This window comes from Pezoporus flaviventris, unplaced genomic scaffold (assembly GCF_033815535.1).
Source record: "Pezoporus flaviventris isolate CSIRO_AGI_PZ_B2104156 unplaced genomic scaffold, CSIRO_AGI_Pfla_v1 ptg000036l, whole genome shotgun sequence".
Classification (NCBI taxonomy): Eukaryota; Metazoa; Chordata; class Aves; order Psittaciformes; family Psittacidae; genus Pezoporus; species Pezoporus flaviventris.
In genome coordinates, this window is record NW_026892584.1 from 21636099 (window position 1) to 21648707 (window position 12609).

At 38.3% G+C, this 12609-nt stretch overlaps 1 long non-coding RNA gene across 1 annotated transcript; it reads left to right on the top strand.

Annotated features, from left to right (window-relative positions):
• Positions 1–1826: 1826 nt before the first annotated feature.
• Positions 1827–4220, top strand: LOC133274771 (uncharacterized). Its single transcript, XR_009745251.1, has 2 exons — positions 1827–2409; positions 4060–4220. It is a non-coding gene; the product is annotated as an uncharacterized LOC133274771 (long non-coding RNA).
• The last annotated feature ends 8389 nt before the right edge of the window (positions 4221–12609 follow it).

Consider the following 12609-nt stretch of genomic DNA (forward strand, 5'->3'; position numbering starts at 1 on the left):
ACCAGAGAATGAAACTCCTTACACTTTAGTGTCTAAGCAGCCTTATATTTAAGTGAGGTGTCATTTTTTAATGTTTCTTGTTCAAAAAAGAAGTAGTAACAGCTTGCTACATCTATCCTGAATAAAGAGTGGCTGTCAGCTTTATCATACAATTTCTTTCCCCCAAATAAAGCCTTATGTGTTGTCTGGGGGTGAACTGTTTACATAGTTATTTTAAAAACTGTTGAGATGGTAAAATATATTTCACATAGACTTCCTAGCCAAAATGAAATGTGTACCCAAAGGTCTTAAAGAAGTACAGTGCTAAAGTCATTTTGTTCCTCCACTGATGAGCTGTGAAGAATATTCACCCATAGTCAACACATATGTCAGCTTTTGAAGGAGTTTTATTCATGTTCCTCCTAATCATCTTTTATTTCCTGGACTGCCAGGAAGGGTCTAACAGAAAAGGATCATCAGTAATGAATTGCATTTGCCAACAGATCCCAGCATAGTCTGGTTAGAATGCCATAGTAAGAAAGACAATGCAGAATGAACATAACAAAGCCCTTCTATTTGCAGGGATCATAACCTGTAATATAAGTTTCAACGTTAAGACAGACTGCAGTAAGCCTGAAGGATTCCTGATGCTTTAACAAAAACTTTGAAAGATTCCAAGGACTACAGATCTCTAGCTTTGAACAATTAATCATTGATTAACACAGAAAAGCTATTCTTTTTCCATGAGGTATTCATGAAAATTGCTACATATTGTGTCAGTATGTCTTGTCTAGGGCAGTGAAGTTCACAACTCTGAAGATCCCTTAACTGAGTAGATAACGAAGGGCAGAATAATTTATTTTTTTCTTCACTATTTGTGTCCTACTTAAATTTCAAACATAACCCAGTGAAGGCGAGTGATTTACAAAAAGTTTTCTTGTTTTCTTCCTGAGAAAAGGAATCAGAGAGAAAGAAAACAAAGTTAATTAGCAGAAATAAAGATGAATGAAATTATAATTTGTGAGTCACTGTGGTTCAGCAGCCATTGTGAAATCCATGACATACCATGCAATTAGCAAGCTTCTCAGTCTTACCACCAAGATAGGCAGACATGTAACAGGCTGACCAATTTATTATAGCAGGTCCTTTTATACTAGACTGATTGCAGAAAAGAATGATTGTGGAAAAAATTGAGAATGCTGCAGATGATATTAAAATATAAATGCTACATATGCTAGCATTTTTCCAAGTCTTTATTCATGCTGAATATTAAATATCTCTCAGTACAGAGCACCCCATAGCAGCCATGGAAGAGGATTGAGCAGGTTTTCAGAACTTTTCAGGTAATATGTGGATAGACTATGGCAGTTAATTTTGCCTCATTTTCAGGGCGTTTTTGTCATTTTCAGGCTGCCAAAAGCATGTGTAAAATGGCACACAGTGCCATTACTCATCCTCTTGTTAATCAAAAATGAAATCACATTTCATTATGACACTACATATGGACTCATTCTTTAGTAGACTAGTTTTGGTGTGTTCACAGCAGATCTCTTCTGCTTGCTCAATGAAGTAGTTCTAACTCTCCCTGTTTCTTGATATTACGTTCATGTCCTGAACCTCACTTCTAACGCAGCTGAGAAACAAACAGGCAGAACAGTATCTGTTGAAGCGGGACATAAACCTTCCGAGTTGTAGGCCAGAACAGTAACAGTCAGAACTTTCTTCCTTTTGTACACTTTGAAGCCTTTCTTCCTCAATTTGTTATCAGCAAAATCTGCATAAATGTGAATTTAGAAGTTTTACAGACCTGTAAAGAAAAATAAAAACCTTCAATATTTTTGATCATATAAGGCACTTGTTCCTCTGGTTCTTTATAAATGTAACTTCTTGCCTTGGTATCTTGCTGTTAGTTACTGAAATATTAGACATGCCAACATGCGAGTGATATTTAGAAAACTTTTACAGTCATCAAGTCTCCCAGGATTTTTTTACAAAAGCATCAATTTTGGATCAAGGTCAGCTGGATTTTTGCCCGCCTCACCTTCTTTTGTATTTTAAATTATTCTTCATAATGTTCAGTCTTAAATTATCATGTAGTTTACTCAGCACTTCCTGAAGCTGTTGTGTTTCACACTAGTATCTGTAGCATAGGAGGTGAACTGATCCCTGTTATGTCTTACAGGAATAACACCTTTCCTAGCTTTTCAAAATTACCAGTGCCTTAGTTTCTAAAATAATAGCTATGCAGTTCTCTGCTAATATACTATTATTTGTTTTTAAGTCTCTTGAATTATGCTCTATATAAATTAATCTGCATTCCAATCTTATTTATATGAGTTCATGTGTTCATGCCCTTTAGAAAGAGGACATCGTGCACACTTTCAAATGTGTGACGTGTGTGAGAAGGCACAGAAGCCAAGCAACAATGAGGTAAAATGAAGAGAATAGACTTCTTAGCATTGCAAGTACCATCTGTTCTGTAGAAACGCATCCTCTGTGTTGGCATTGCCACAGTGGTATGACATGTGTTATTACTTTTAATCATACTTTGTGCTGAAGAAAAGTCTGGTTACATGACAGATTCAGAGGTTGCAGACTCCCTCAGAGCCACTGCCTAGAAATCTAAGACTGCTTAGAGCATTCAGTATTTTCATTTCTGAAATACAATGACCTGTGTAAAATTAGGCCACTGGGACCAAGCTATTAGAGCACATAGTACTACATTTTTATATGAGATGAAGAAAGCAGACAGCATTTACATGAAAAAGGTGTCATTTTCATAATATTCTGGAAAATTGTATGCTAAAGAATTTGTCATCATTTTCATAGGATAAAATTGTGGGGTGTTACAGATAATACTAGACAGAAAAGATGATGGAAGGTTTTCTTTCCTGACTCAGACATTTTTGCCAGATTTACTAATAATAACAATGTTTTGTTTATCAAAACAAGAAAACAGTTCAAAGCCATTATGTAAACCAGCCCTTACTGAGACATCTGTTCGAGGTCCTTGCATATGTAAGAAGGGAAACTTACAGATCTAAACAATGTTCCTTATGCATCATAATAACTTTGCTTGTATAACACACAAAACCTGGTGTCTTACTCCCATCTTATTGCTAACCACTGTCAGCTAATGGAGATGCAAGGTCTTGTCCTTATACATTAAATAGAGACACAATGCATAACTAATATGAATTGTCTTTTTTATAGTTACTGTATTATTAATAATCACTAGCTGGAATCACACTTCTAATTATGTTTGCAATGACAACCAAGTGATGTCATATTTCTCTTTTGATTAGGCCTCACTTTTATGTCATCAATGATAGTGATTTTCCAAGTACAGACATGTGGGGATATATAACTTCTGGCTATGTGTTGTCAGGAGGCTGTTACTAATATGTGGCCCAAGGTTTTCTGAAACAAGAGAAACAGCCTTTTGGTCTTGTGTTATATTCAAACAGCATGGCATCTAACTCATGTTAAACAGTTATGATGGCCAAAACTACAGAAGCTTGGCAATTCACTTAGGAACTCAAGTATTTTTTGGACGAAAACAGTATCAGAGAACCTTTTTATTTGATAAAACATTTAAATAAGTTCTGTTTTGAATGTATTCCCAAAACATCTTTTCCATGGTTATTTTTTCACATAATATTTGTTTGTTAAAAGTCTGTGCAACGTTTCAGTTTAAATGTCTATTATTTTAACATTCTAATTTGACTCATCAAAAATCTCAGCAGATGAATATAGTAGACTCTTTAAAACCCTTCAGTGTCCCTTAGTATTCTAGATTATATAGAGTTAATCATAATATAAAAAAATTTTAGTTTTATAATATTGATTGCAAATTATTGAAAAGAAAATTAGATTATGTAGGTTTTTTAATCATTTTCACTTGTTACTAGAATAAGCTTATAAAACTGCGCTCAGAATATATGCTTTCCTACTCTTCATAAGTCACCTGGGAAAGGACAGTGTTGATTGCCATTTGCATTTCGGATTTTGTCTTGCACTTTCTTAAATCTGAAAAAACAGAAAATGTCTTTTGTAAGATATTTATGTATTCTCTTCTAGCTCACTCTTCAAAGGGGCGGATATTAGAAATGCTTTACTTTGCATGCATATTAGAGCAGATGTTAATGAACTTGTACCACTAAAGAAGCTATGTAAAATGTACAAATCAAAATGTGTTCATGACAGTAACTTAATAAAACTGCAGAGATAACATATGCAAAGACCCATTAAACATGTATTTCTTTGGAGAGGCTTGGGGAGGGAGAAAATGTTCTGCATTCTTTCAATTCTGTTTTCATCATTCCCTTTGAAATACCTGGAATTTTTTACCCTGAAGAAAATAATAATATAAATGATAGCACACAATTAACCATATGATTAGTGACATCATTCTAGCCTTTTGGAGACATAAGAAGAAGTACTAAGATCTTCTGATTCTTAAACACCAAATATATTGATTTCTTTCACTTAGGATTCTCAAAAAAGTAACAACTAATATACCAGTATTAAATATCAATTAACAGACAGACAAATAGATAACATGATGTTTTGTATCATTGTATTTCCCGAATTATTTTCAACAGGTGCAATGAGTTGTGAGTGAGTCATATACGCATCTCAGAAAATGGTAACAGAGAGGATTATATGTTCATAATTTTGTGAAAAAAGTGGGCCAAGTCTTTCACTTCAATACTAACTTTAATTCTACACTGAACAGGAAATGCTCAACTTATGATAAGTCTTTCTAAACACAGAGATATTCAACTGGTTCAGGACCCTCTATTTTTTGTTATTTGGCTTTCAAATGAGTTCTTACGAGGTTTAGTATCTACAGCTGAAATCTGCTGGAAAATAAGTTATGTATTGCAAGCTACAGACATATGTGAACACATCTGAACATTTTTGATGGTGGTTAAATCACTGGACTTCAAGACGTGATCTATTTTGGTTTTGATAAGTTGTTTTTTACTTAGTGGTAGAGAGTTATGCTTTTGAAGGTTACATAAGCAGTTTTTTAGTCAATTTTAGTACTGTTTAACTCCAAAGCGTGATGTTCGGTGTTTGGGTGGGGAAAAAAATTCTTCGTTAATGCTTACAGAGTTCCCTCACTAGTTTACTCTGCAGTAACAACCTACTGATTAAAAAAAACACACAGTCCATGAAAATCTGATCGGCATTTACAGGAAAAAAGATTGCTAGGTTTTGATTCCTACTAGAATGAGCAGCTGCTCATTCTAGTATCGTTAAGATCCAAATACTGACCCTAGAAAACGGGACCTCTCATTCCTCATGATGGCTTAATATTATGTCAGAAGCAGTGCACTCTTTTAAACAATCCATACCTCTACACTTTCACTTGCTCCTTTAGCTGAGCAGTTTGAACAGAGTGCAAATATCAGATGCCCAGCTTGACCTGCAACCTTCTCTGAAGTCAGGCCACCACATCATGTACTAGTGGTAGCTTTGATATGCTGCACATAGGCTTTCCCAAAATGCATTTATTACAATTATTCAGTCCACAGGCTGCACATCTCCCTGTGCTGTCTGTTTCCTCCAGCAGTGCTTGAAAATGTGCTATTATTGAAAGAGTTAAAAAAAAATCCCCTTGGAAAAGCTAATTATTGCATGCAGATACTTCTTTGTGTGATCAAGGAGGGGACAATTTAATAGGCTCTGTAATACAACCAAGAACAAAATTGCTTTAAAGGAAATCTCTTGTTGAGTGACAACTCTGTTGCCTGAGCCAATTAGGTCCCAATAAAGAGTGTTGAATTGGCTCCTGCTTTCTCATTAATTATGTTCTGTCACAGACATGGGGCTTGATTTAGCAATTTTGTATTACATTAAGATACTGAAAGGAATGGAACAAATGGCTCACTCTGATAATAGGCATTCTATACACGGTGTGACATTTACTATCCAGCTGTCCATAAGGCAGCCTAGCACTTCAGTTCAGGGGTTTATTTGTCATTGCTTCAAAGGGACACTCAGCTTTTCACAAAAAAGAAACAGAGAGGCTAATAGATAGGACAAAATGTACTGCTGATATGCTTTATTAGAGATAGGATGCTAGGGTTTTGCTAACAAGCTCATCCGTTGGGACTAAGCCGAGTTTGCTGTCAATCATCCTACACACAAAAGCACACTAGTTAACAAGGAGAAATGAATTACAGACACTTATTCCTGCCTGTGGGATCACAAATACACCAATCTGTGAAAGAGGCACAAACTCAGAAGACAAACTACATATTTGTCAATAACCTCCTAGAAAGAACCCTAGTAATTCTTTGAAGACCTTTGATTTAACTTCACTCTAAAATACATGTATAGGAAATGTTTTAGTTACCATGACATTTTCCTTTGTTACTTGTGCAATTTTTCATCACATTAAAAACACAAAACTGAGGAGGTCTGCAAATGTTGTGCTAGGTATACACACTGCTTTTTATACTGAGACACAGGGGGCAGCTGCTGTTGTAAAATTCATTAATAGCAACAGAAAATTAAATCTTGCAAACTTTAGGTTCAGACTATCTTGCATCAATGTGTAGAGTATAATCTAAATCCCAATCTACATCTTATATAATAATTAAAGTAGCAGGGGTTTTTTTTAGGTTGTGCTTATTTTTTTACTCTCCATTGTATATTTTCATGGGGAATTTTGATCTATTGTTTGGTTTGCACTTGCAGGCTCCCATTTAATGTGTATAAGTAAATTTGTTTATACATTCATATAAGTACTATTAATACATACATATATGTGCATGTGTGAATTTAAACCTACCTATTCGGCCTTAATTTCAACTTCTTGTCAAAGCACTCCCATTTATAATGTTGTCCTGGTTTAAACCCTAGCCAGACAGCTTGTTCACTTACTCCCAGTGAGTGGTGCCGGGCTGACAGCAATCGAGGGCCCCCCCCCGGGGCTCTCCCCTTCCCCGCTCCTGGAGGAACGGGGAGGAGGATCGAAAGAGTGCAACTCCCATGGGTTGAGACAAGAACAGTCCAGCAACCAATGTACAACACAAATCACCACCGCTACCACCAACGACAACAATGATAAGAGAAAATAACAAGGGAAGAGAATACGATACCACCGGCCAAGAAACGAGTCCCACCCGGAAGCCCGGGTTTTTAGATAGGTGTGCAAGACAATATGCATTTCCTAAGTTAGGTAGAAGGTTCTCAGTTGAGCTAAACTCAAGCTGCCATAAAGCTAGAAAGCAATGAACTGGTGACCATTACTGAAACTTCATGGAACAGATCCCATGACTGGAGTGTGGCTATTGATGGCTACAGGCTGTTCAGAAGAGATAGGCAAGGAAGGTAGAAGGGTTGCCCTCTACATCAATAGAGAGATAGAGTGCAAAGAGTTGTTTCTGAAAAATAACCACAAGAAGGTCAAAAGCTTTTGGTAAGAATCAGGGACAAAGGTAACAAAGGAAACTGTGATCGATCTACCACAGGACACCTGATCAGGGCAAGACTTATTGATGAAGCCTTCTTATTCCAGCTACAGAAGGCATCATAGCCTGAGGCTCTTGTCCTGCTAGAGAGCTTCAACTATCCTGACATCTGCTGGAAAAGTAGCACAGCGAGCTGTAGGCAATTCAGGAGACTCCTGGAGTGCATTGAGGATCACTTCCTAAGCCAGGTAATAGCTCTACCAGGGGGAATGAGATACTAGACCTGATGTTCACCAATGCAAGTGAGCTAATTGGTGAGATCAAGACTGGAGGCAGCCTGAATTGCAGTAGTTCTCAGTCCTGAGGGTGGTAAAACAGGCAAAGAGTACAGTCAGGACCCTGAATTTTAGGAAAGCCAACTTCCAGCTTTTTAAGGTGTTACTCAATAGGACTCCCTGGGAAGCTGCCCTCAGGGATGAGGGAGCAGAACAGAGCTGGCCATTCTTTAAGGATGCTTTCCACAGGGCGCAAGATCTTGTGATCCCCAGGCAAAAGGCCGTCACGGCTGAGTCGAGACCTGATGGTCAAACTAAAGGGCAAGAAGGAAATATACAGGAAGTGAAAGCAAGGACATATATACGGGGAAGAGTATAGGGACACTGCCTGATTGTGCAGGCATGGGATTAGAAAGACAAAGGTGAGGCTGGAGCCAAAATTGGCAAAAGGTGCAAAGAATAACAAGAAAGGTGTCTATAGGTATGTCAACCAGAAGAGGAAGGTCAAATAAAGTGTGCACCCCCTGATGGGCAAGACTGGTAAACTGGTAACAATGGACAAGGAGAAGGCCAAGATACTCAACAACATTTTTGCCTCAGCCTTCACTGGCAGGCTCTCTCCCCACACCTCTCAAGGGGATGAACTGCAAGGTGGGAACTGGGGGAGCAAAGTCTCTCCAACTGTAAGTGAAGATCAGGTTTGTGACCATTTGAACAACCTGAATATACATATGTCTACAGGTCCTGATGAGATCCAACCCAGAGTCCTGAGAGAATTGGCTGATGAAGTTACCAAGCCATTCCCTGTGATATCTGAGAAGTCATGGCAGTCAGGCAAGGTCCCTGGTGACTGGAAAAAGGGTAGTATCACACTCACTTTTTAAAAGGGTAGAAAAGAGAACCCTGGGAACAACCAACCTGTTGGCCTTACCTCTGTGACTGGGAAAATCATGGAACAGATCCTTCTAGGAGCTATGGTAAGTCACACAGAGGTAACAGAGGTGATTTGAGACAGCCAGCATGAAATCCTGCCTGAGCAACCTAGTAGCCTTCTATGATGGAGTTACTACACCAGTGGAAAAAGGAAGGGCTACTGATGTGGCCTACCTGGACTTCTGTAAAGCCTTGACACAGCCCCCCACAATATCTTTCTCTCTAAACTGGAGAGATATGGATTTGATAGATGGACCATTTGGTGGATGAGGAATTGGCTGGATGGTCTCATAAAGAGGGTAGCAGTCAACAGTTCAATGTCTGGATGAACAGCAGTGACAAGTGGCATCTCTCAAGGGCCAGTACTGTTTAATATCTTCATCAGCAATGTAGACAGTGGGGTTGAGTGTGCTGTCAGCAAGTTTGCAGATGATACCAAGCTGAGTAGTGAAGCTGACAAGCCTGAGGGATCAGAAGCTATGCAGAGAGACTTGGATAGGCTCAACCGGTGGGCCCATACAAATCTCATGAGGTTCAACAAAGGTAAGTTCAGGGCTCTTCACCTGGGTTGGGCTAACCCCCTGTATCAATACAGGCTGGGGGATGAAAGGATTGAAAGTACCCCAGAGGAGAAGACTTGGGGTTACTGGTGGATGAAATATTGGATATGACACAGAAATGTGCACCCAAAATGCCAATCATATCTTGGGCTGCATCCAAAGGAGCATGGCCAGCAGGCCAATGGAGGTGATTCTGCCCCTCTACTCTTCTCTGGTGAGACCCCATCCAGAGAACCGCATCCAGCTCTGGAGTCCCCAGCACAGGAAGCACATGAACCTGTTGGAAAGGTTCCAAAGGAGGGCCATGAAAATGATCAGAGGGATGGAGGATCTCTCCTACAAAAAAAGGCTGAGAGAGTTGGGGTTGCTCATCCTGGAAGAGAGAAGACTCCGGAGAGATCTTATTGCAGCCTTTCAGTTCTTAAAAGGGGCCTATAAGAAAGATGGGGAGAGACTTTTTAGCAGGGCAAGGGGTAATAGTTTTAAACTAAAAAAAGGGGAGATTCAGGCTGGATGTGAGGAAGAAATATTTTGCAATGGGTGTGATAAAATATTGGAAGAGGGTGCCAGGAGAGGTGGTAGATGTGCTATCCCTGGAGACATTCAAGGCCAGGCTGGATGTGGTTCTGGCAATCTAATCTAGCTGCAGATGTCCCTGGTCTAGTTGAAGGTTGTGGGGGAGTGGGACTAGATGACATTTGAAGATCCCTTCTAACCCAAACTATTCAATGATTCTATGAAACTACTAGCCAATTAAACCACTTCTTCCAGAGTGTAACTTTCTCCCTAAGACAGTGATTCTCTGCAGAGCATCCCCAAAAGAAATATATTCTAAGGAAATCCCAATATTTTTTTACTTTTTTCTTCTTCTTTACAGCCCTTCAAAATAATCTGAGAAGTTAATACAATAATTACCTACTACAATGGATAAATACAGGCTAAAGAAGCAAACTCATAAACAGTTAGTTGCCTAATGCTCCTCCTGACCCATAAAAGGCAGTCTGAACTTGGCTATTGTTTTGCAGCGTAACCTGTGATGATTTTGCAAACTTAGAAAGGAAAGCAAACATGCTACAAAACATACTTCGGTATCACCATTATCAACCTCATCATGCTTGTCTCCTGTTGTGTAGGCAGTGAGAATCATCTGGCCCCATTGTCTTGTCAGGTCTCGTGCTTGTCTTAATTTCAAAATGGCTGCATTCCCAGGTTATAGATATTTTTAGTCAAAATTTTCATTATTTCTTTTTATTGCTATACTTGTTTCCAATTTCCTTTTCTAAATAAAAATGAACTGTTAGAAATGTGTAACTTGGAAAAGGAACACCTCCAGAGTAGTAGTCAATTGAGATTCAATAGCTTCAAAAGCAGCTGTATTTGAAAAGCATTATCCATGTACAGCTAGAGAGCTTCTGTGCAAAATAACTTGACCCAGACAGTAATTTAGGTCATACTGAATAGTTTTTTTAAACATTAACAAAAAATGAAGAGTTCTTATCTTGATTTACTAGATCTTGAAAAAGTTTTCCTTCTTCAAGTAAAGATTTACTTTAATATAAAAGTCCTAATTCTCCAATGCAGTGAACTCACGATCTGAAGAGTTAGAGGGATTACACTAAAATTAACTTTTTCATGAAACAATCTCACAGTCCTAGGCCAAGATAATACTGGTGTGGCGTAGGTAACAAATTAGGCTTAAAATTGCTCTTCCTTGCACCTGGAGGTAATGAAGCCCTGAGAAGTAGTTCTAGGAGCAGTAGCATCCCATCTATGCCCTCTCAGTGAACTGTAACTATGAGACAAACACCTTCTTCCAAGATGTAGTTACAGACAATAGTGAAATAAATTAATCATTAGAAATCATCACTGCCCAAGATTTCTCCTCTACATACTGTTAAGGGATTTACTTATCTGGAAGAGGGCAAGTGGGCTATATTATCTGATGACAAAATCGCTACTTATAGTTCTTGCTTTAGGAGGACAGTCTCCATATGTTCTGTGCACAGCTAATGTAGGAGAGATTCTTTCAGAGCATAACTCAGAATGAGGAATTCTCAAATGGGGCCAAGCTCACACAACTGACTATGCAAGGAAATTGATGGAGAATGGCTTTCTGATTTAGATGACTTCAGGTACAAAGTGTGGCTTATCTATCCATCTTCCATCTTCCAGGGTAGAATTAACAATTTAAATTATTTTCCAGGATATATGACAGCAGAGTTTGGAGTTTCCTTCATAGAAGTGTTTACATTGTATTCAAAAGGCTCTTTAGAAAAGTGCTGTCTGTCTCCCTTGGGGAATGTACTTTAGATTGCTGTAGTATCATGAGAATCTTTTACCTCATGTGCTTTTACCTGAGACACTAGTTCCTCTGGTGTATTTATTTGGATTATTTATAATTTTATGGCAGTAAGTGAATTCTTCTGTGGTCTTCATGCAAATTATATTTTTTAAATTACTACAATAATAATTGTAGTGATGCCAATGGAAGCAGTATCAGAGCAGGAACATGGGGGAAAAACAGTGATTCTTTGAGTTTTGATGGAAATTGCTGAGGGAATCTGTTTCCAGTCATCTGTACGAGATGGTTTCACTGATAAAGTGATTAAAAATCTGTTCCTCAAAAAGTGACTTTGAAAAAATGAGGGGCTAAGGTGGCAGAAAAGAAAACAAGAAAGTGTTCATTGTTGGAGATAAAAGTCTCTGTGTAATAACAGGTGTAAGACTGACAGTATGTCCAAGCTGGAACTGTGAACTATCCAAGAAAAACTATGGCTACCATTTAGTATGGACTACCTGTAGGTAGCTTGGTAACTGGTATGTTACTGATTACATGATTTACATAGTGGTATCCCCAGATGCTGGCTTTTTGGTTTTGGAGGAAGATGGCTTTCTAGATGACAGTAAGTTTGAGGATGGTTTTGACAGTCCTACTGCATTGTCAGTTAGAAATGTTGTTCTACAGGACTCCTTAAGAGAGCACTCCTTTTGGAGCATGTAAAATATATCCAGGGAGTGGACAAAAGCAGGATAAACTATTGAGGTTCTTCCTGGAATTGATGAACCACTTCCTCTGACATGAGTATGCTGAATGAACTTTGGCCAGGACAGCTAAAAGCCATGTTATTTTAATATGTAACTAGAAATTAATTGCCACCAGTTTAGAATATATTCCTGGTTGATTAATCTTACTTCTGGTCAATTATCTTCTTACATTTGTGCATCTGCTTCAACTCCTCTGTACTTTAGATTAAAGAAAAAGTGGCTTTATTAAGGAACTTTCTACTTGGTCTTTCATATCAAGAAACAAAAATCCTACTCAAGTCTCTCAGGTAATGCATGATCATGCAAACCAAATCTGAAGGCCAGGTACTGCCATGCATAGAATATCCGTTTCTGTGTACTGACAAATGAAATCTTCCTTCTTCAAAATGA